The sequence below is a fragment of the Uranotaenia lowii genome, chromosome 2, assembly GCF_029784155.1.
Source record: "Uranotaenia lowii strain MFRU-FL chromosome 2, ASM2978415v1, whole genome shotgun sequence".
NCBI lineage: Eukaryota > Metazoa > Arthropoda > Insecta > Diptera > Culicidae > Uranotaenia > Uranotaenia lowii.
In genome coordinates, this window is record NC_073692.1 from 33,740,327 (window position 1) to 33,760,943 (window position 20,617).

At 38.3% G+C, this 20,617-nt stretch overlaps 1 protein-coding gene across 7 annotated transcripts in view; it reads left to right on the forward strand.

Annotated features, from left to right (window-relative positions):
* The first annotated feature begins 2,870 nt into the window (after window positions 1–2,870).
* The window catches only part of LOC129742096 (protein abrupt), a 183,970-nt gene continuing 166,223 nt past the window's right edge, over window positions 2,871–20,617 (forward strand). For 2 of the 7 annotated variants that reach the window (XM_055733938.1, XM_055733941.1), the window contains exons 1-2: window positions 2,873–3,274; window positions 17,958–18,330. The gene's annotated coding sequence lies outside the window, so the exon portion shown is untranslated. Of the gene's footprint in view, window positions 3,275–3,392; window positions 3,492–4,578; window positions 4,697–17,957; window positions 18,331–20,617 lie in introns of those variants that run through there. The other 5 variants (XM_055733942.1, XM_055733943.1, XM_055733944.1 and 2 more) reach the window with 5 other exon arrangements.

The following is a 20,617-nucleotide window of genomic DNA, read 5'->3' on the forward strand; positions in this document are numbered from 1 at the left end:
TTGAAGATGGCGCCAGAAAACGAAATTCGACTTCTACCGGTTGATCTCTTTCAACTAATACCCATATTGTAAGGGTTTTATGCAATTTTCAGTCATTTACAGTATTTACAAGTTCAGTGGTAGCCGCCATCTTGGAATTTAAGATCGCGACCAAATTCGACACCTACTCGTTTATTATTTTCACCTTATAACCATATTGTGAAGGTTTCATGATATTTTCAGTTATTTACAGCTTTGAAAATAAAAGCGGAAGCCGCCATCTTGGATTAATGATGGCGTCAAGCGCCAATTTTGTTCCTACTATTTAGGCTCCTTCACTCAATACTCATATTGTAGAGCTATTCATTCCACTTCCGGTACATAGAAGCTTTCAAAGATTTTAATATTTTTTTTTTATTTTAACTAAAAACCAATGCACATAACTCATCAAAAATGTGTAAAAATGGGAATTCCAAATCAAATATGTTCTATCTAATCTGAGCGTGTCCTGTTTCTTGATCGAAAACTGTCACTAAGTTTTATGGCGGTTTGATAATCAGGCACTGAGTGCTCTTATAAAACATGCAAAAGAAAGCTTGGAGCAAACTTCTAAGTTTGTTGTTTATTATAGTTTAAACACAGCATTCATAACTCTTTCAAAACAACTAAAACAGTATGTTTGATAAATGCTTTATAAGCGTTTTAAAAAATATCTGAAAACATATGGTCGATTCAGGAATATAAGCATTTTGCATTACCATAATTAAACCGTCATAAAACGAGCTTAACAATAATAAAACCATAATAAAACATCCAAATGCTAGTTAGCTTAATTTGTGTTACTTGGGAAGTGTCGATTCTCTGAAGGCTTTCAGCTCTGAGACGTTGGCTTCTATGTCAGAAGCCTCCCGATCTCGCCTAGAGAAAGAAATTACCGACGAAAGTGGACACATCGAGTGATTGTTTCAATATGTTAATCTACATGCCTGAATGAATAAAAAAGTTTTTGAATGATGTTGACATCAAGAAAGGTGTTTTTGAACTTTGGTGACAGATTTTCGCATTTTTTTTTGTGAGTCATACTATACCCACAGACAAACTATACCTTTCAAAAATTCGTCAAAAATTCTGTGATTCCTGTTTTGAGAATCTAAAGATGTAAAAATACAGAACAGTTTTTCACAACTTTTTTACATTTTTTGTGGTCATGATAATAAACAAATTTAAAAACGCCTGAATAAAGATCAAAGCCGCCAAACTTCAAATAATGTCAAATTGGCACTCATTAGCGGGTTAGGATTGAGCTTAATTGTGCGGATGTGCTTGGAATATCTTGTATATACGAAAAAAATATTCGAATGGAGGGAAAAGGCAAATTGGAGGTAATTCCTAAGAAGAATAAAGCCATATTACACGTTTATTACATTCAATTTCGGTAAATTTACCTGCTTCAAGATAAAACGGGTAACATACAATAATACATCCTACTTATTAAATTCTGCATTTTAAAATTTTGTAATTTTTTTAAGCAGGAAATTTAAATCGAACATTATTTTAAAAAACAAAGAGTTGCATATATTATGTGAAGCTTAAATTCATGTTTTGTTTGAAATTTCCTCTGTTTTGGTGTAGATTTATAAAGAAATTATGTAATATGTACTAAGTGTATGGAAAACATAGTAACAATAAAAATACTTCACCGAGTTTCATACACCGCGAAAGTATAAGTATTTTATTTCAAGGCTTGATGAGATTTGGCAGGAGGATTTTTTTTCCAAATCCATACATTTCGGAATCTTCTCAGATTTTATTCAAGCTTTCCCCAAGAATTTCAATAAAACGGACAGTGGAAAAGATTTCAACAATGACGTTAACTCAAAAAATCAAATTCCCATCAACCGAGTGAGAACACACGACGCGCTCCATGATCGGAATTAATCCTATCCACCCACCATACTCCGCACGATTGAACAAATGCAGTGTGTGTCGGTCTCACTCATCCCTGCGTCTGATCCTAGCAAGTAGGATATTGTTCAACTGAAGAACAAGAAGAGGCAAGTTTTTCCGACTGGTTGGAAAAAAAATCCAAAACGCACTAACTGAGAGCGAGTGTCAGCAAAGGAGGAAGTTGCGCACATTCTTAACAACCCGCTACTTCCCCTTTCCCTAAAGGAATTGTTATCAAATGCTGTTTGGATTTTTTTTTTTTTTGGTGGGTGCTCCCCAGTCCAAATTTGGACACCTTTCCCAGAGCAGTACCGACTCAACTCGCAGTCAGTCAACAAACAACCAAAACGGTTACGCATTTTTTCGAGCTCCGACACTGGTGCCGAGGGACTAGTTCGAGGAATTTTTTCGCATGCATTCATGCTGTGGCCGCAGAAACGTGTTGGGTTTGTTTTCTTTGGGATTATGCTTTCGGGTGGTTATCCTGTGAGTGACCGAGCAACGGGATTTCACAAGAGAGAACCTGTCTCATCTACACTTGCTTGCGCAAATTGGACACTCTCACGCTCACCGCATATAGGAAGGTGATGGGTGAGACAGTAATAACTTGAACCCGGTCGCCAATGGGAAGGGAGCACTCATCGTTTTTCGAGAGAGTATTTTGAAAATCTCATTTCTCTTGTTGAAGTCCGAATGAAGTTTTCCGAGTTTTCCTCGGTTACCGTGTTTCGGGGTACTCACCCATCAGTACTGCTGAGTTCTTGTGCAATTAAATTTTTTGCGCTCTCAGTGCGCACACACACAAACTTGCGCTGGAGAGTACTGATTCCAGAGGTTGAGTTGTTCGTTGCGTCAATGGCGCGGGTAACCGCTCATCTCTGTTGAGACGAGAGCAGGGAAGGAATCATTCATTCGGTAACGCTCGCATTGGTCGGGTCGGGTGTGTATTTTTTCGTCGTCGGTGTGTACGTGTTTCGAGGTTGTGTGAGTACGCGCCTCCGCCACTCGTCTCCGTCGTCGCACAGCACAGCACAACACAACACTTGCTAGCTCGATTGCTCGGTTGCTTGCTTGTCACGCGTTCGCTAGCGCACTTGAAGTTCAGTTGCACAGCGTGAGTGTTAGAGGGAGGAAGTGTACCTTGCAACCTTCTCCGGAGTCTGTTTGAGATCGGTGTGGTTCTGTGGTTTGTCCGGTCGTCGGTTTTATTGTCTCAGTGTGTAATAGAAACCGGAGCGCGAAAATCATACAGATCGTTCGCGCGGCGCCCGTCGTGTGTCACGTCAGTCCGAGTCAGTGATCGGGGAGCACTTGCACAAAGTGGTTACGGTTTTACAAAAACAAACAGGTACATACCTGCCTTAGGTTTTTTTGGAACTTCCGGTACGGTCTCCGTGTGACCTGAGTGAAAATTACCGGAACTTTCGTACGCGTTGAACGTTTGAACTCGTACAAGTGTGATTGGCGATATTTTTCCTATTGCTTTTCGGTTTGATTTGAGTTTTATGTTTAAGTGGGTTGCTGCGATCTCCTCTTCGGTGGGAATCCTCTTACACCCAACTACTGTGCGTTTTTGTGGCTTTGCGGTTTTATTGAGCAAAACTAAGTGTGCGGGAACAAGTCCTCAGAAAAGTGTCACGTTTGTCAGGGGAAAGACAGTCATTTTTTGTTTTGGGTTTGTTGTTTAACGGGTGCAGATTTACATTGTTTTTTCAGTTGGTAGTGTTTAAGTTTGTGCAATTTTAACACTTATGATTTGCCCGATTAGCTTGGGGAGAAGAAAAAGGCGCACTAGTTCTACTAGTGTGTTTGATGAATTGTGTTTACTTATCGATTAATATTCCTGCTGGCCAAACAAACTGGACGTGGTGCGATAAGAGCCGAGAAGCAATTAATTTCCACACCTTGGCTTACACATCAGCAATCATCGATGGAATCGGCGGGCATTTACTGTCCCGGGGCATTAAGTGACATAAAAAAAATAGAACACCTATAGATTAATCAATAGTAATTGTCCCAAGAAGCTGATAAGACTGCCTGCAATGCTATCAGTTCACGGAAGAAGATTGAAATTGAATTCCGACCGATTGTTGGCCAGCCGTTGTCATCATCACGTTTATTCGGTTCCGCGCTCGATTAAATTAAATTAATATCGCAAAACATAGTTACAGACTGTCCATGGGCAGGGAGAAAAATTGACAACTCTCCAAGTCCATCACCCAGTGGACCGAATCCAATCATCAACCGAAAAAAAAACCAGTGTGTTACGCCTGTAGTGTGTGATTGATAAAGCGCACCATTTCGAATTGTTGCAGCTCTCGCAAGACCTGCTTCACAGATGAAAACAGTACCAACACCCGAAAAAACAAAAGTTCATAATTAATCAAACAGTTTGATTGATTTTGATTAAAAGCGAGTGATAACATTCACGGCCCCGGCACAGATTTTACTCGCAGACAAACTCAATCGGTGCCACCGCTGCCGTACGTGAAGAGAGAGTAATTGTCTCGTACGCCGGTGACGACGTTAAAAAAATTTAATTAAATTATTTTTCCGCGCTTCGTACCTCCAATCGTCTCATCCGGACGGACGGGGTGTTTGTATCTGTTCTGTCCAATCTGCCCGGATGCGGGACACCACGAGACTTGAGTGAACAACATGTCATATTTCAAGTGCAACTGACAGCCAGTACTCCAGCCTCAGTGAAAAATGTGCTGTGCTAGAACAATGGCATCGTGTTGAAGGAACAACAACAAAAACGAATCACCAAGTGCGATACCTATAGATTTTATGGACGTTTTTAGAATTTAGATGTGTCGTCGTCGTCGTTGCCGTCGCTGTGCTTTGCTGACCGCACATAGGCTGTTACATTGTTTCTGCAATTGCTGCCTTTGCTAGTGCTGCCGTAGTTGCTGTTTTATGGGCAGAAATTCGATCCCAGCTGGCTGTGCAACCTGTGCATCAAATCGGCAAAGGCCGTCGCCCTTTTTCTCATCTCTTGGTTGCTTCGCCTACTACGTTTCCACGCTGCTCATAAATCTACACCACGGTAACTATGCAAGTCACCCTTTTTCGGTTAATCACCCTCCTCCTAGCTAGCTAGCAATCTAGCTGACCCTCGTTTGACAAATTCGCAAATCAATACGGCACCACCACCAACAACCAACACATCCACCCCGACTCAATTAATCGATTCGAACCGATTCCCTTGGCGTCCTGGTTCGGGCGCCTGAATCAACCCAAGCTCACACCTCATAAAGTCAGCTGTTTGATCCGCTCCCAATCCTTAACCCAATCCCCCCCGCCAACCCAACAACAACAACGCCACCACAAAATCTCATAAATCTCCCATCGCCTTTCGTCGTCGGCGTCCTCATTCCATACACCCAGTTAAGGTTCCACCGCCCCACGTGTGCGGGGGCCACGCCAGTTTTAGTCGCGGCTACGAGAAATCCCTCTCGCACACTGTTGCAAAAACAGGACTCCCATCTTCCCAACACGACGACGGCGACGACGAGATGAACTGTGAGAGTGATCCTGCTGAACCGAAAACCAAAACCAAGAAGGAATCTTCCGTGTTCTGTTTACCCCATTTTTCGCAGCAAAAATCGAACCGAACACTTCCGCATTTCGCATCGACTCCGGTCGGTTGCTGCATGCATTTGCTGTTGCAAAAATCGGTTCCCGATTTAATCATCCCTCAGTCGGTGTAACCTTCCCCTTCCTTTCTTTGCCTTTGGATGTTGGTGGTGTTGATACTGCAATTTCTACCCGTTCTGTTCCAAATGTTATTAAATTGGGGTGAATCGGTTTCGCTATTTTCCGAGCAATGTGCAACCTAAATATTGCTAAAAATAAACTACATTTTTCTGCTGCACCCTAAAATATGGCGAAAACGTTAAGCGAACTTTTTCTATTTTTTTTTTTCTTGGAAAATTCGCATAACTCAAGCTGTGTTAATTATTAATCCGGGTGATCGCGCACCCTTTCAGTGGTGATTTTTTTTTTGTGTGTAGCCGAACCACTCTTTTCGATTATTATCAATCCGTTGAGGGTGGATTTTTTGATGAAGGAAAAAAAACTGGGGAAGGGAAGACATGAAAAATGTTTTACCAAACATTAGGTTAGGCCTTCTGTTCGGATGAAATATGGAATTTCAATATTTCAAATTTTTAATTGATAATACTGAAACTATGCTAACAGGGAGGAATCGGGGAATCCGGACATCCGAATTTTTCACAACCCGGAGCACCAAATAAGGCTCGAGTTTCTTTTTAAATTTGACATATACAATTCTTACCTTCTTGGCGTAAAAAAGATTTAGTGAAAAATTTTTTTGAAAAAAATAACAAGAGTCATCAAATTAAAAAAAAATCACACAGAAAACTCGAATTGAGTTATGCCAATTTTTGATTGTGCAAATAACGACAAATCAGTCCAATTTTGTTTTTATAAACGATTTATGTCGACGTTTCGGTGTTTATTGACATCATCATCAGTGATCAAACTTTGATGATGATGGTGTCAATAAACACCGAAACGTCGGAATAAATTAAACGTCGTTTATATGAAAAAAAAATAGACTGATTTGCGGTTATATGAACACTGAAACATACAGTCCAAATCTTTATAATCAACAGAATTTTAATTTTTGCGTCCACAAACGAAATTTTTTTTACAAATTTTCTCAAAACAATCATGAACAATTTTTGAAAGCTAAAAATTCGACTTAAACTCTGTTCATGTGTTTCGATCACAAACAATCTTTCAAGTGTTTTTTTTATTTTTGTTGAAAAATTTGACCATGCTTGCACGAAATATCGCAAGGATTTTAGTTTGAATTTTTTTTTTGGAATCAGATGCACGAATTGTGCCAGGTTTTTGTAAAAAATACACGCTCTTTTTGTCAAACTCAAAATTAAGTTTTTTTTTTGTTCAAAACAGCACTTCAGTGGAAGCCCTCAACGTTAAGTTCGCAGTTTGAACTCCGTTTTGAACCATCGCTAGAGGGAAAATGGAACTCAGCTTTCAGTTCATACAATCGAACTATGTTTTGAATTTCGGTTAAACTTAATTTTGAGTACCAAAAAAGGAGAGTGAAGCCTGGCCGACCAAAGTTTTGGGAACCCTGGGAATATTTTTAATATCCATTCGTCAGAACTTTCTTCATTCAAAGTTCTGAACGAATACTAACAAATTTTATGTTTGAATCCTATTTCGAAAAAAAACGAATTCCCGACTTCAACATTTTATTTGATTTTGTGAACCTATGTTTCATTCCGATTTCTAATTTTGTTGTAATGAACTTTGTTTATTGACAATATACTAATTTTTCAATAAATTTATTCTTTTAGGACAAAATATCGATTTGCAATTCTCAAATAATTTATTTTTTATATCACGAATTTCGAGTTCCAAAACTTGATTCGATCTCAGAAGACTTTAAGAAAAAAATCCATATCAAAAACTCAAATAGTTCACTAATTTTACCTTGCACGTTATGTTTCGCAACTTTATTCTGAAATTTGAACCCAATTTCAGGAAACTTTTAAGATAAAATTATGCCTTCAGGCAGAATCTGCTATCAATTTGGACGGATAAAAATGATACGCGCAAAATTGTAAAAAAATGTAAAAATCCAAAATGCTAACAAAATTCTCAGAAGCGGGATGCAAATTTTTGTTAATGATATATTGTTTGTGCTTGCTTCTAAACTACACCTCATTTTGCATATAAATCCCAGAAAAACAAAAAAAAATCATTTTGCTGTCGATATGCCCATGGTAGTGGAAAGGAAATGATGCCAACTTTGGGCATCATTTGTTTTTTCAAGACCGACAAAACTTGGTATCTTGTGCCTCAAACATTTTTTCAAAATTTTATGTTTCACACAAACGAAATGTGGTGTAAATAAGCTTTTGGCCTATTAATCTTTTGGTTTAAATTTTTGGATAACCATTTTTATTCGGGCTGATTGATAGCCGATTTGAGAAGCTTTTGCTAATCGAGCTTGTTCGAAATACCAATGCAAATTGAAATTTTCAAAACTGAATCCGTTCCTAAATTTTGCATTCCTTCATATTGACAGATTGCTCAGTTTCATCCGGGTTTGCCCGAATATTAAATGTAAAATTTGGGAACAGTCCGACCTGGCGTGGTCTTTCGGATTTCTTTGAATAATGCCCGGATTTTGCCCGGATTTATTCAGTTTTTTGGCAAAAACAAAAAAATATTGAGTTGTAAATTTTTTTAATTTAAGTTTCCAAAACGAAATTTTTTCAGCCAAATTTTATAGAACTAATCATGAAAGGTTTTTTTTAAATCCTAAAATAGAATTTAAAATATGTCGATAAGACTTGATTGAAAACTTTCTTTCAACTGTTTTTGACAAAACTTTGTCCAGATATTGCCTGGATTTTTGGGCGTCAATTTTGAAATCAATTGCAGGGATTTGGCCAGGATTTTATATAAAATTGCCCGGATACGTGCTGATATAATGCTTCTAAATAAATTCTACCCGCTCATTTTCACCATCTTTCATTTCATCTAACCTTCTATCCATCTATATATAAAGAAATTTCATAATCTTTAAAAAGGTTTCACCGCTAAGGCCGACAAATTAAAGTAACATACAACCATTACAGTGGTTAATCTCTTCATAAGATTTCATAAACTAAAACTAAAGATTTCTTTGATATCAGAAGTATGAGGTCTAATTGTAAATCCAGATTTTCCTGAATTCCCGATTTTCCCGGAAACTGCTCCCAAACTTTAACTATTGACGTTGGCGTGGAAGTTATCTTGAAGAAAAATGAAATAAAATAAAATTTAAAAAGATTTGAAAAAATTAATATTAAAAAAAGAAGAATTTAATTAATTTTTACAAATAGAAATAAACAGAAAAAAAATTAATCTAATTTGAAGATATGCACTTACTTCTCTATGATGAACTGTTAATTTGACCAAATTGAGCAACATTGTCCTGTACAGGAAAAAAAAGTTATCTTCTTATTTATAAGTTTGTGCAAAGGACACATACACAACCGACTTCGCGAGACCTTTTCAATTTAAACTAAGGTTGCATGAATTTTTACCGCACGCATCCGGGCCGGGCTATTTCTACTAAGACTTGGCAACATCCGGGCAGTTTATTTCATAATCTTCAACCCAAAAATCGGGTGATATCCGGGCAAATTTGAGCAAGAACCCAAGAATTATAGAATAAATATCAGGAATAAAATAATTTTTATAATTTTTTTTTCGGATTCAATAAAATCGTTTATGCTTATTTCAACAAAACTTTTCCAAAACTTTCCGTTTTGGTCGCAAAAATAACCAATTATAGTAAATTTATTTGAGTTTTTCGTTTGTTTTGGCGAATAAAGTGAATAAATCCTGACAAAATCTGGACATTTTTTGACAAAATCCAGGCAACCACTCCTAAGTTTTGTACAAAATATCCGGGCAAGTTCGGATAAAACCGGGCAATCAGGCAATCAAAATTTAAACAAAATACTGTACATTTATTCAACATCGTTGAATTACGGTTTTAAACAATTTTATGTTACATCATCTTTACTTAAATTCTGCATAAAAATGTCCAATTTTCAGCAAGAAATTTTCCTAGTATCGGAATCAAAATCCGACAAAATCCGCACAGAAGATTTAATAATTTTCAATCCAAAAACCGGGCAATATCCGGACAAATTTGGGCAAAAAACTCAGAATAAATATCATGAATTGAATATTTTTACCAAAACAAATCAGCCGTTTTTTCAAATTGTATTTTCGGCTTCCATAAATTCGTTAATGCTTATTTTGTCAAAACTTGTCCAAAACTTTTCGTTTTAGGTCGCAAATATAACAAATTATAGTTAATTTATTTGAGTTTTTCGTTTGTTTTGGCGCTGGACATTTTTCGACAGAATCCAGGCAACCACTCCTAAGTTTTGTACAGAATATCCGTGCAAATCCGGAAAAACGGGCAATCAGGCAATCAAAATTTCAACAAAATGCTGTATATTTATTCAACATTGTTGAATCATGGTTTTAACCAGTTTTATGTTACATTAATTTTACTCATATTCTGTATGAAAATGTCCAATTTTCAGCAAGAAATTTACTAGTATCGGAATCAAAATCCGGACAGAAGATTCAATAATTTTCAACCCAAAAACCGGGACAAATTTGGACATAAACTCAGAATAAATATCATGAATTGAATTTTTTTTTGTCAAAACACATCAGCCTTTTTTTTTCAAATAGTATTTTCGGTTTCCATAAAATCTTTCATGCTTATTTTGACAAAACTTGTCAAAAAAATTTCTGTTTTGGTCGTAAAAATATCAAATTAAAGTTAATTTTTTGAGTTTTTTGTTTTTTTTTTGCAATTACAGTAAGGCCGAACAAATCCTTCTTTTGTCACTTGAAATTGGAAAATCGCGAGGGAAGGGAAAAAGAATTCTGCAAAACACTAATAAATTGGAATAAATTTCACGGAAGCTTGTATGCAACAAAATTGCATAAAATATAATTTCACAAAACATATAAAGCTAGTAATTTCTTTTAGAATAATTTCAATAAAATCAAGGATACAGAAGGTGATAAACCCGTCTTTAACAATCTGTTTTTTTTTTTGCTTTTTTTAATATTTCGAATATTTGGCAAATTATTCGAAATTTCCAAAAAATAGTTTAAACATTATTTGTTTCCCCCTTCTGGTTTTTTGAAAATGTCGAAGGGTGGGGGGGGGGGGTGTTGGTTAAAAAAGATTAATTTGATATTTGTTCCAGCCTCATTAAAATCCGAACAAATTTTGGACATTTTTCGACAAAATCCGGGCAACTGGGGCGGGTCCTAAGTTTTGTACAAAATATCCGGGTAAATTCGGATCAAACCGGGCCTGAAAAGCCTTATGGAAACAAAACTGCCGCCGCCCGTGGCGTAGAGGATAGCCTTCTTCTAAGCCAGGGGGTATGAGATCGAATCCCGGTCACGGCATACATAGTACAATTTCGGTGGGTTGGTGGTTTTAGCATTTGGAAGATGCTAGCCATCATATCATCGAAAGATGTACGCTTAGAGTTAAGAAGAAAGGAATCTCTTCGAGGAAACATCATGTTTCATTGAGATCTCTGTGTATGTGTTTGTGTTCGTTTCGTTTAAATTTGTGAAACTGTACATTTATAAAACAAGATCCAACTGGGGTTTTGTGCAATTTAAACGTATTTTTATCTTAAATTCAGTATAAAAATTTCAAATTTTCAGCAAGAAATTTTCCAAGTTTTGAAGGCATTCCGTTGACTATGTTTACTGTCGATGGATTTATGGAATTTTGTAACGTGTTTCTCTTGCGAAACTTTTTCCGATCGTATCTCGGCCAGACATTTTTGGTTTTTTTTTTTAATTCAATTTTTTTTTTCACGAACTTGACAAAAACCAATCAATTGATTTGATCCTGTCAAAATTCAGGCCTTTTCCGAAGAAAAATCAAAGAAAAGAAAATAAAACAACATGTAGACTGAGGATGCCAGAATTTTATCAGCACGTACCCAGGCCGGACAAATCCGAGATATTTTAAATAAAATCTTGGTATAATCCGGGCATTTGATTTTTTAATTTACGACCAAAAATCCGGGAAATATTCGGGCAAATTTGGTCAAAACCCACAAATTACTCAAAATAAAAAATTAAAACAATTTTTTTTTATCAAAACTAATCGACACGTTGTAAATCGTATTTTAGGCTTCCAAAACACTTTTTATGATTATTTTTGCTAAACTTTCTAATAACATTAGAAACAAAAAAAATATTTACAACACAACTTGTTTTTTTTCCTTGTTTGATTTGCCAGACAAAGTGAATTAATCTGGGCAGAATCTGGATTTTTTTTAAATTAAATCCGGACGACCGGACTTTTCCAAAATTTTGCATTAAATATCCGGGCAAATCCGGATAAAACCTGGATAAATGTGGCAACTTCAATAGAGACCAGTTCAGTGGATTCCAAAATGTTTTCAATCACCGCCGCCCTATCTGAATATTTTAGAGCTCTCCGGCCCCCTAGGAAAATTTTTGATCAAATTTGTATAGAAAAACAACGCACTTTTGTATTGTCTCAAACGCTCAACGCCCCCAGGAGAAGGTAGGAACCTCTTTTAAAAACCACTGATTTACACCAACATAAAATCACCAAAGGAGGCACCAAAAGGAAATCGAAAAAATCGAAATTTTAATTTTGATGCCATTTGACTTCAAAATGTATGAAACGTCGAGATCTGGTGTTATTGTTTGGTCAAGAATCGACTTTCTAATCTTTTTTTCTCTGACCGTTTTTTTTTTGAAAAACCGCTCGTTGTTCGGAAAGGAATCTGATTAAGTTCCAGAAAGTCGATTTTTGGTGATCTCGACGTTTCATGCATTTTAAGTCATCATGCTTCAAAAATAAAATCTCGGTTTTCCCGATTTCCTTTCCTAAGAGGTTCCCCCTTACGTGATTTAAAAAAATGTTAGGTCGATTTGGAAAAAAAAAGTTTTTTCGAGATATCGCCAGATTTCGACGTTTTACGCATGTTTAAGTCATTTGGAATCAACATTAAATTTCGATTTTTTCGATTTCCTTTGGTTCTCCTTTTTTTTTAATTTTTGAGGTTCCAAAAAGCGAAACTTTTAGCCCCTTGAGGCATCCCTAAATCAAGTCCGAATGAGCTGAAATTTTAGCATGGATTAGTTTTTTTTACCAATCTACAAAATTGATATGTTCGGTTTGCGAAATTCGACATGACCCAGGTCTGCCACCCTAATCAACAATTCTTAAATTGTATTAATAGCTTTCAAAATTTGCCTAATGTTTGTTCTTATAAATATTGCTCAAAAAATTGTTTTGGACCCCAGAAGCGGGTGAAATGTTTTCGACGACCGAGATTCGAGCTCATCACCAGTGACGAAGAAAATTTGATCTCTATCTATTAGGCCACGCACTGGTCAAAAAAGCAGATTTGGTGACGCAAATTTCAGTTATTCAAAATAGTAGTTGTTAATCATAATATGACGACCAAGCTGTGTTATTACATACTGTAAGACAGTAAAAAATGGCCTTTTTGTTCAAACTGACCCGGAACGGAAGCCCCAGGACACCTGTCAAAAGGCCGACAAGCAAATCAAACGCCGTGATTGGCCACTCCCTTACTCTATGATCCATTCCCGGAACTTTTCACAGCTTTAAAGTCCCAGCCGGACATCGGAATCGATTAGCGAAGGTGCATAATTTATTGTGGGAACTACCGAGCTGCCACCTTTCGATGTCGGTAAAATGTTAAAATGTTGAAATGTTGAAGTACTATCATCATTCTGACTCTGACTAACTCCAGTTCTGTGAAGTGGGTCCCCCACCCCCACGATTAAGGCCCCATTGATTAAATTAATTACCGATATGGAATTATGGAGCACTATCGGTCCCTGCCCGGTCCCCCGACATCTTTTTCCTTCCCCTTCTCCTTGTCACAATCTTGGAACTAGAGCGACTTTTCTAGCTCGGAGTCTTCTTCTTCTGCCCACCACACTCCGCTCTAACTAAGTCGAGGCAAAACGCTCTGTGAAGTTCGGCCCGGGAATATGGTAATTGAATTTAATTGAATTAATCGAGAAGGAAGCAGCGGCGGCGGCGGCGAAATTGTGCAACTGTCCTCCGTCTTTCGCTGTAAAATTGTGAGTACAGCGCTCTGTACTCTTCGCTGGTTTGCTTAAAAGCCCCGGCCTACGATTGCGGGGGAGGCAGAAGTAGGTATCTATGTAGTTCACAGCAATGCCGCATGCCAGGAAGAAACCTTTAATTCAATTGAAGATTACGTAACAAAAGAAAATCTGGAACTCGTGAAGGCTTTTCCGTCCGACCTCCTCCCTTCCGTGGGTTCTGCACAGTTGAGTTCAGCTAAAGTGCGGGGGTGGGCCAAGGGAAATTGCACTGATTTTAATTCGATTAGAAAGCCATTTGGTGGGCACGTTGACAACAATTCCCGGTCCCGGTCAGTCAGCCCAGCCATCATATCGAAGCGGCGGAGATGATTCAACTCTCGAAGCGTTGACAGCTTTGACTGATGATTCGAGAAAATTCTGTCTCTGAAACTAATTAATTCCATTACCCCTTTTCTGCGAAATTGCGAGAAAGGGGGTTTCGGGTGAACGTCTGAAGGAAGGGAGAAGGTTTGAGGGGAAAGTTTTTCCCAAAAAACATACCCAATTGTTTCGTCAAAACACTTGGAGTCGCTCTCGGTCGGATTCAGTACACAACCCCCCGCGAGATTGTATGAGTTATTAGGTGGGATGCTCAAAACAATTAGATGCACCCATACATAGGAGCACGTGGGCCAAAAAATGTTCGCTCCCAGAGAGAACGTTTCAGTTCACGCGCCTGCAAGTATGCTCACTGCATAACACACTCATTACTCCGCGCTCGAGTACTCGTCGAAGGTGCCGAACACTTGCAGCCGAAGTTTGGAGGCAAAACAGAACAGCCATCCGTCGTCGTCCGTGTTGATTTGTAGTTTTCTCGCTCCGCGCTTCCACTTTTCCGCTGGAAAATCTATCATCTGCTCCTTGTAGTGGACCCACTCACACCGATAAATTTCCCGGAAAATCACCCCCTGAAACAGTTACACTTACACTGAGAAAGATATTAACACGGGAGACGCGGACGGCAGCGGGGCCAACAAAAAGTCATCTCAAGCCTTTAACCACACACTATTTCCTTTCCCCCGACGACGACAACGACGACGAACCATTCAGACAATAAATTACTCCGGGAACATTAATCCCGCAATGCTTCAACCCCTTTTTGGATTCGGTTAGGGTTGCCGGACTTTCACAAACCTATTTTGAAAATGAAAATCTTGACATCACTTTAAGAACAACTAGATTAAGATTTCAGATTCAGATTTCAGATTCAGATTTCAGATTCAGATTTCAGATTTCAGATTCAGATTTCAGATTCAGATTTCAGATTCAGATTTCAGATTCAGATTTCAGATTCAGATTTCAGATTCAGATTTCAGATTCAGATTTCAGATTCAGATTTCAGATTCAGATTTCAGATTCAGATTTCAGATTCAGATTTCAGATTCAGATTTCAGATTCAGATTTCAGATTCAGATTTCAGATTCAGATTTCAGATTCAGATTTCAGATTCAGATTTCAGATTCAGATTTCAGATTCAGATTTCAGATTCAGATTTCAGATTCAGATTTCAGATTCAGATTTCAGATTCAGATTTCAGATTCAGATTTCAGATTCAGATTTCAGATTCAGATTTCAGATTCAGATTTCAGATTCAGATTTCAGATTCAGATTTCAGATTCAGATTTCAGATTCAGATTTCAGATTCAGATTTCAGATTCAGATTTCAGATTCAGATTTCAGATTCAGATTTCAGATTCAAATTTCAGATTCAGATTTCAGATTCAGATTTCAGATTCAGATTTCAGATTCAGATTTCAGATTCAGATTTCAGATTCAAATTTCAGATTCAAATTTCAGATTCAGATTTCAGATTCAGATTTCAGATTCAGATTTCAGATTCAGATTTCAGATTCAGATTTCAGATTCAGATTTCAGATTCAGATTTCAGATTCAGATTTCAGATTCAGATTTCAGATTCAGATTTCAGATTCAGATTTCAGATTCAGATTTCAGATTCAGATTTCAGATTCAGATTTCAGATTCAGATTTCAGATTCAGATTTCAGATTCAGATTTCAGATTCAGATTTCAGATTCAGATTTCAGATTCAGATTTCAGATTCAGATTTCAGATTCAGATTTCAGATTCAGATTTCAGATTCAGATTTCAGATTCAGATTTCAGATTCAGATTTCAGATTCAGATTTCAGATTCAGATTTCAGATTCAGATTCAGATTTCAGATTCAGATTTCAGATTCAGATTTCAGATTCAGATTTCAGATTCAGATTTCAGATTCAGATTTCAGATTCAGATTTCAGATTCAGATTTCAGATTCAGATTTCAGATTCAGATTTCAGATTCAGATTTCAGATTCAGATTTCAGATACAGATTTCAGATTCAGATTTCAGATTCAGATTTCAGATTCAGATTCAGATTTCAGATTCAGATTTCAGATTCAGATTTCAGATTCAGATTTCAGATTCAGATTTCAGATTCAGAATTCAGATTCAGATTTCAGATTCAGATTACAGATTCAGATTTCAGATTCAGATTTCAGATTCAGATTTCAGATTCAGATTTCAGATTCAGATTTCAGATTCAGGTTTCAGATTCAGATTTCAGATTCAGATTTCAGATTCAGATTTCAGATTCAGATTTCAGATTCAGATTTCAGATTCAGATTTCAGATTCAGATTTCAGATTCAGATTTCAGATTCAGATTTCAGATTCAGATTTCAGATTCAGATTTCAGATTCAGATTTCAGATTCAGATTTCAGATTCAGATTTCAGATTCAGATTTCAGATTCAGATTTCAGATTCAGATTTCAGATTCAGATTTCAGATTCAGATTTCAGATTCAGATTTCAGATTCAGATTTCAGATTCAGATTTCAGATTCAGATTTCAGATTCAGATTTCAGATTCAGATTTCAGATTCAGATTTCAGATTCAGATTTCAGATTCAGATTTCAGATTCAGATTTCAGATTCAGATTTCAGATTCAGATTTCAGATTCAGATTTCAGATTCAGATTTCAGATTCAGATTTCAGATTCAGATTTCAGATTCAGATTTCAGATTCAGATTTCAGATTCAGATTTCAGACTCAGATCTCAGATTCAGATTTCAGATTCAGATTTCAGTTTGGTTCTCCACATACTTTGGTCAATTCGCAATTGAACAATAGATCGATAATTTTTGATGATAGGTGATGAAGATAAACACGGTATAAATGTTTACATCAGTACACGCTAAACCTGAATGACTCAAACTGAGTTCGTGGTAACTCAGCAGTGTTGCCTGATATTCTGAGTGAATAGTTCAGAATATTCACACAGAAATGAGTAGTTTCTCATTTACTCATTCAAAAAATGTGTTCTTTCCCTGATATCAAATATGAGAAGTGGAGAGTGCGACGATAGCAATCGCTAATAAATTGTGTAGAAACTGGACAAATCTTCAATGACAAATGAGCCATAAATTTGGAAACCCTATTTCAAGTACATTACATAGCACTTGAGCGCACAACTACATCTTCGACAACGACGACGGACGTCGCTATTTTGGACATTTTCCTGCTGAAAAACCGAATTGTATTACTGTTGTAGCCAGTTTTGTGCTGTAATTCAACTTGTGTACCCCCCATGATGTAGCGTCGTAGTAGGTATTACACAATTTGCTCGGACCGAAAACGGTTTACCAAATAAAGGTGCCACCAGCAGCAATGGCGGCAAGATAGCACGTGGTGGAAAACCTTCCACCCAATTCAGGGGGTGGTAAAAGCAGCATTGAAGGCACTAGCAAAGGGGCAGTACGTTACGCGAAAATGACACAGCGAAGAAGACGACGACGACTCCGATAATATCGCACACGGACACCACCGTGATCCCAAACCGACCTCCAGTCTTCGGCGTCGCCTTCGTCACAGCGAAAGTAAACCGTGTTGTAATGATGATGATGCTTGCCATTATATGGCGACGGCGATGGGGTATGATTGTGTAGTAAAACAACGGACGAGAGCAAACCCTGCAAAAACGACGACGGCGACGACGACGACGACTCAAGTACTTGTAAAAGTACACTTCACCCAAAAGGCCACCCATCCCAGGAAAAGGGGTGAGAACCACCCCCTCGCACCCAGTGGGTGGTCCAAGGGGACGACGGCAGGCAGGCAGGCAGGGGGCAAACCGATTAGGAAACCAACGCGCTTCCAGACCAGAGTGCTAGGGAAAAATCAATAAAACAATAACAACTATCCCGGCAAAGAGAGGAAGGCACCCAATCGCGCGCACACTAGTTTTGCTCATTTCGAGTGAGGAGAAGATGTAATTTTAATTGCTTGACAATTTTCTTCACAGATCCAACCAACACTGAACAACCCTAAAGCAGCACACGGTTATCACAATCCCAAGTGTACGAAAGTGGAAACTGTTTTCTCTCTAGCCTACCTTAGAAAAAAATTTTAAAAAAAAATCAAACCAGTGACATTTGACAATTGAGAAAGGCTCCAACCCTCGCCCTCCCTTTCGGAGAAGTGTCAGTTTGATGTAATTGTGCCCCGTTTGCCAATTACTGTGATAGTGTATTTTTCCTGAAAAAAAAAGAGAAGAAAAACAACAACCTCAAAAGTGAAGTCAGTGCGTGAAAAGTAGCAGTTCAAAATCAACCGACACGACGACCTACAGTAACAGCCGAGGCGGTTGATTCTCTCCTTCGCGTTGAGTTTATTCGGTAAGTGTTTTTCTCAATTAGAATTTGTTTCAATGATAAATAGTTTTGTTTCCTAGTTTGTTCGTTTATTTATTTACAAACCTACCGACATCTTCTCGGGTGGTTTTTTGACCAGCCACTCGGTCGTTGATGCGTGATACGATTGACACTTTTTTTTCCTTAAAACATACATCCAAAACTGTGAAGCTTAATTGACTTGGCCGGTCGCGAGCGACCGTCTCTCATATGGGAGGAAAAAAACTGTTTATGTTTGTTCATTCAATACGCGACGCACCCAGCAGCCCCGGGTTCTGTTGTTGTTTGTGCTTGCACTGGGTCCGATATGTACCGACACACGCAGTCGATCGAGGTGGTACGCATAAGCTCCTGCACACGCGACCATTCATTCAAACTTGTGGGTTGTTTTTTTTTTTCCTTTTACTACCGAATTGTAAACATTTTCGACGCGTCCATTGATGCGACTGGTTGTTAATTGTCTTGCGTACTTTTTTTTACTGTTTATTTGTGTTTACTCTTAATTTCAGTTGGGTAATTGCTTATTGCCGATACTTGAAGTTTAAGTGTCGGTCACAGGTTTAGGATTGATCATTATTGATTTTGAGTGAATTTTTGACTAGAGAGCAGGCATCCTTAATCCTAATTCGAGTAATCCCTCTGTGTGTGAATCAATCTATGAGCTCCGAGCTCAGATTCAGGGTCTGAGATGTCAATTTTGCATTAAATACGGCCTGTCGACGACCTGAAACATTTCTTACGACCTTCTTGCTCGACGGCGACCTAAAGCACGATGATCTACGAACCTCCACCCAATGGACTCTGGAGCCTGAAAATTTCCGATCTGATGGTCTAATGCTTTAGTATTACTAGATGAAACACAAGTCTTCCTGAAAATGTCAGGAGATCAGATCATTGAAAACTGTCGGCCTGGCATCAAAGAGGATCACGAGGGCTTACACGGCCTCATTGTAACCAAGGCCCTGATGACAACTTTCAATCAATCTTCAGCTTCAAGAAGTCCTAAAGCCGACAATGTTTTTCAATTTCTTCTGCCTTGGCAACTTTTCGACAAGAGGATCGGATTTTTTTTTTCAGGGGAGTTTGACTACCAGGGTCATTCTTCCCTTGCTCTGATGACCAAGAACTTGATATTTGAAGACTTTACAGCTTGAAGAGTCCCCAACCTATCTCTGAGGCTCTCCGGACAATATTCAGTTTTTTCATGACCTATTGGTCTGATGACTAGAAAGGTTAACCTGCTTCTCTGATGATCTACCGGTCTCACAATCCGCTGACCCGATAAATCAGCTATCTCCAGGTATTTGGGCCTTATAAGCTACCCGTATTGACGATCTACCGGTATGAATATCTACAGACCTAATGATCTGCAGCTCTCAGGACCGGCAGACCTGATGACCTTTCGACCGGATTTAAGGGTTGATCTGATGCCCTAAAAATCCGCCCTCAAGTCTGACAACCTATTACAAGATGAACTACCGGCCTGAGGACTTACCGGTTTGACGACTATCAAGCTTGACGATCAACAAGCCTAACGAAGTAGGGGCCTGGCAACTTACAGACCTGACGCCAAGAAGGCCTATCGATATACTGGACTGACAATTTCTTTATTTATTTCGCACCACGGCCTTTTGAAGATTTAAAAAATTTCTCACTACCTTATTGATCAACGACGACCTAAAGCACGATGATCTACGAACTTAAAGCCAATGGATTCTGTTTGACTATGAAGCCTGAAATTTGTCCGACCTCTGATGGTCTTCTGTTTTATTATTACAAGATACACAATTCTATACACAATCATGGCACGCTGAAAATCTCAGGAAGATCAAACCATTAAAAAGTGTCGGCCTTGCATTATATAGGATTACGAAGTGTTCCTAACCCTTCCTTGCGGCTTTTTGGAAAATATTCAGTTTGTTCAGACCTATCGGTCTGGAGTATAGCAGGGTTGACCTGCTGCTCTGACGATTTATCGGTATCAAAATCCCCTGGCCAGAGCAACACTATCCTGGGGTTTTTTGGATCTTAAGGCCAAACGGGTTTCAGGCTGGACGAGCTTCCGAACAGACATTCAGATGATCTTCAGGTCTTGGACCCTGACAAGCTACAGGTATTGATGAATATCTATAGACCTGCATATATACAGGCCTGAAGACCTAACGACCTGCATTATAGAGATCACGAAGGCCTGCGAAGAGTTCCTAACCATTCTTTGAGGCTCTTTGGAAAATATTCAGTTTGTTCACGACCTATCTATCTGGAGAATAGA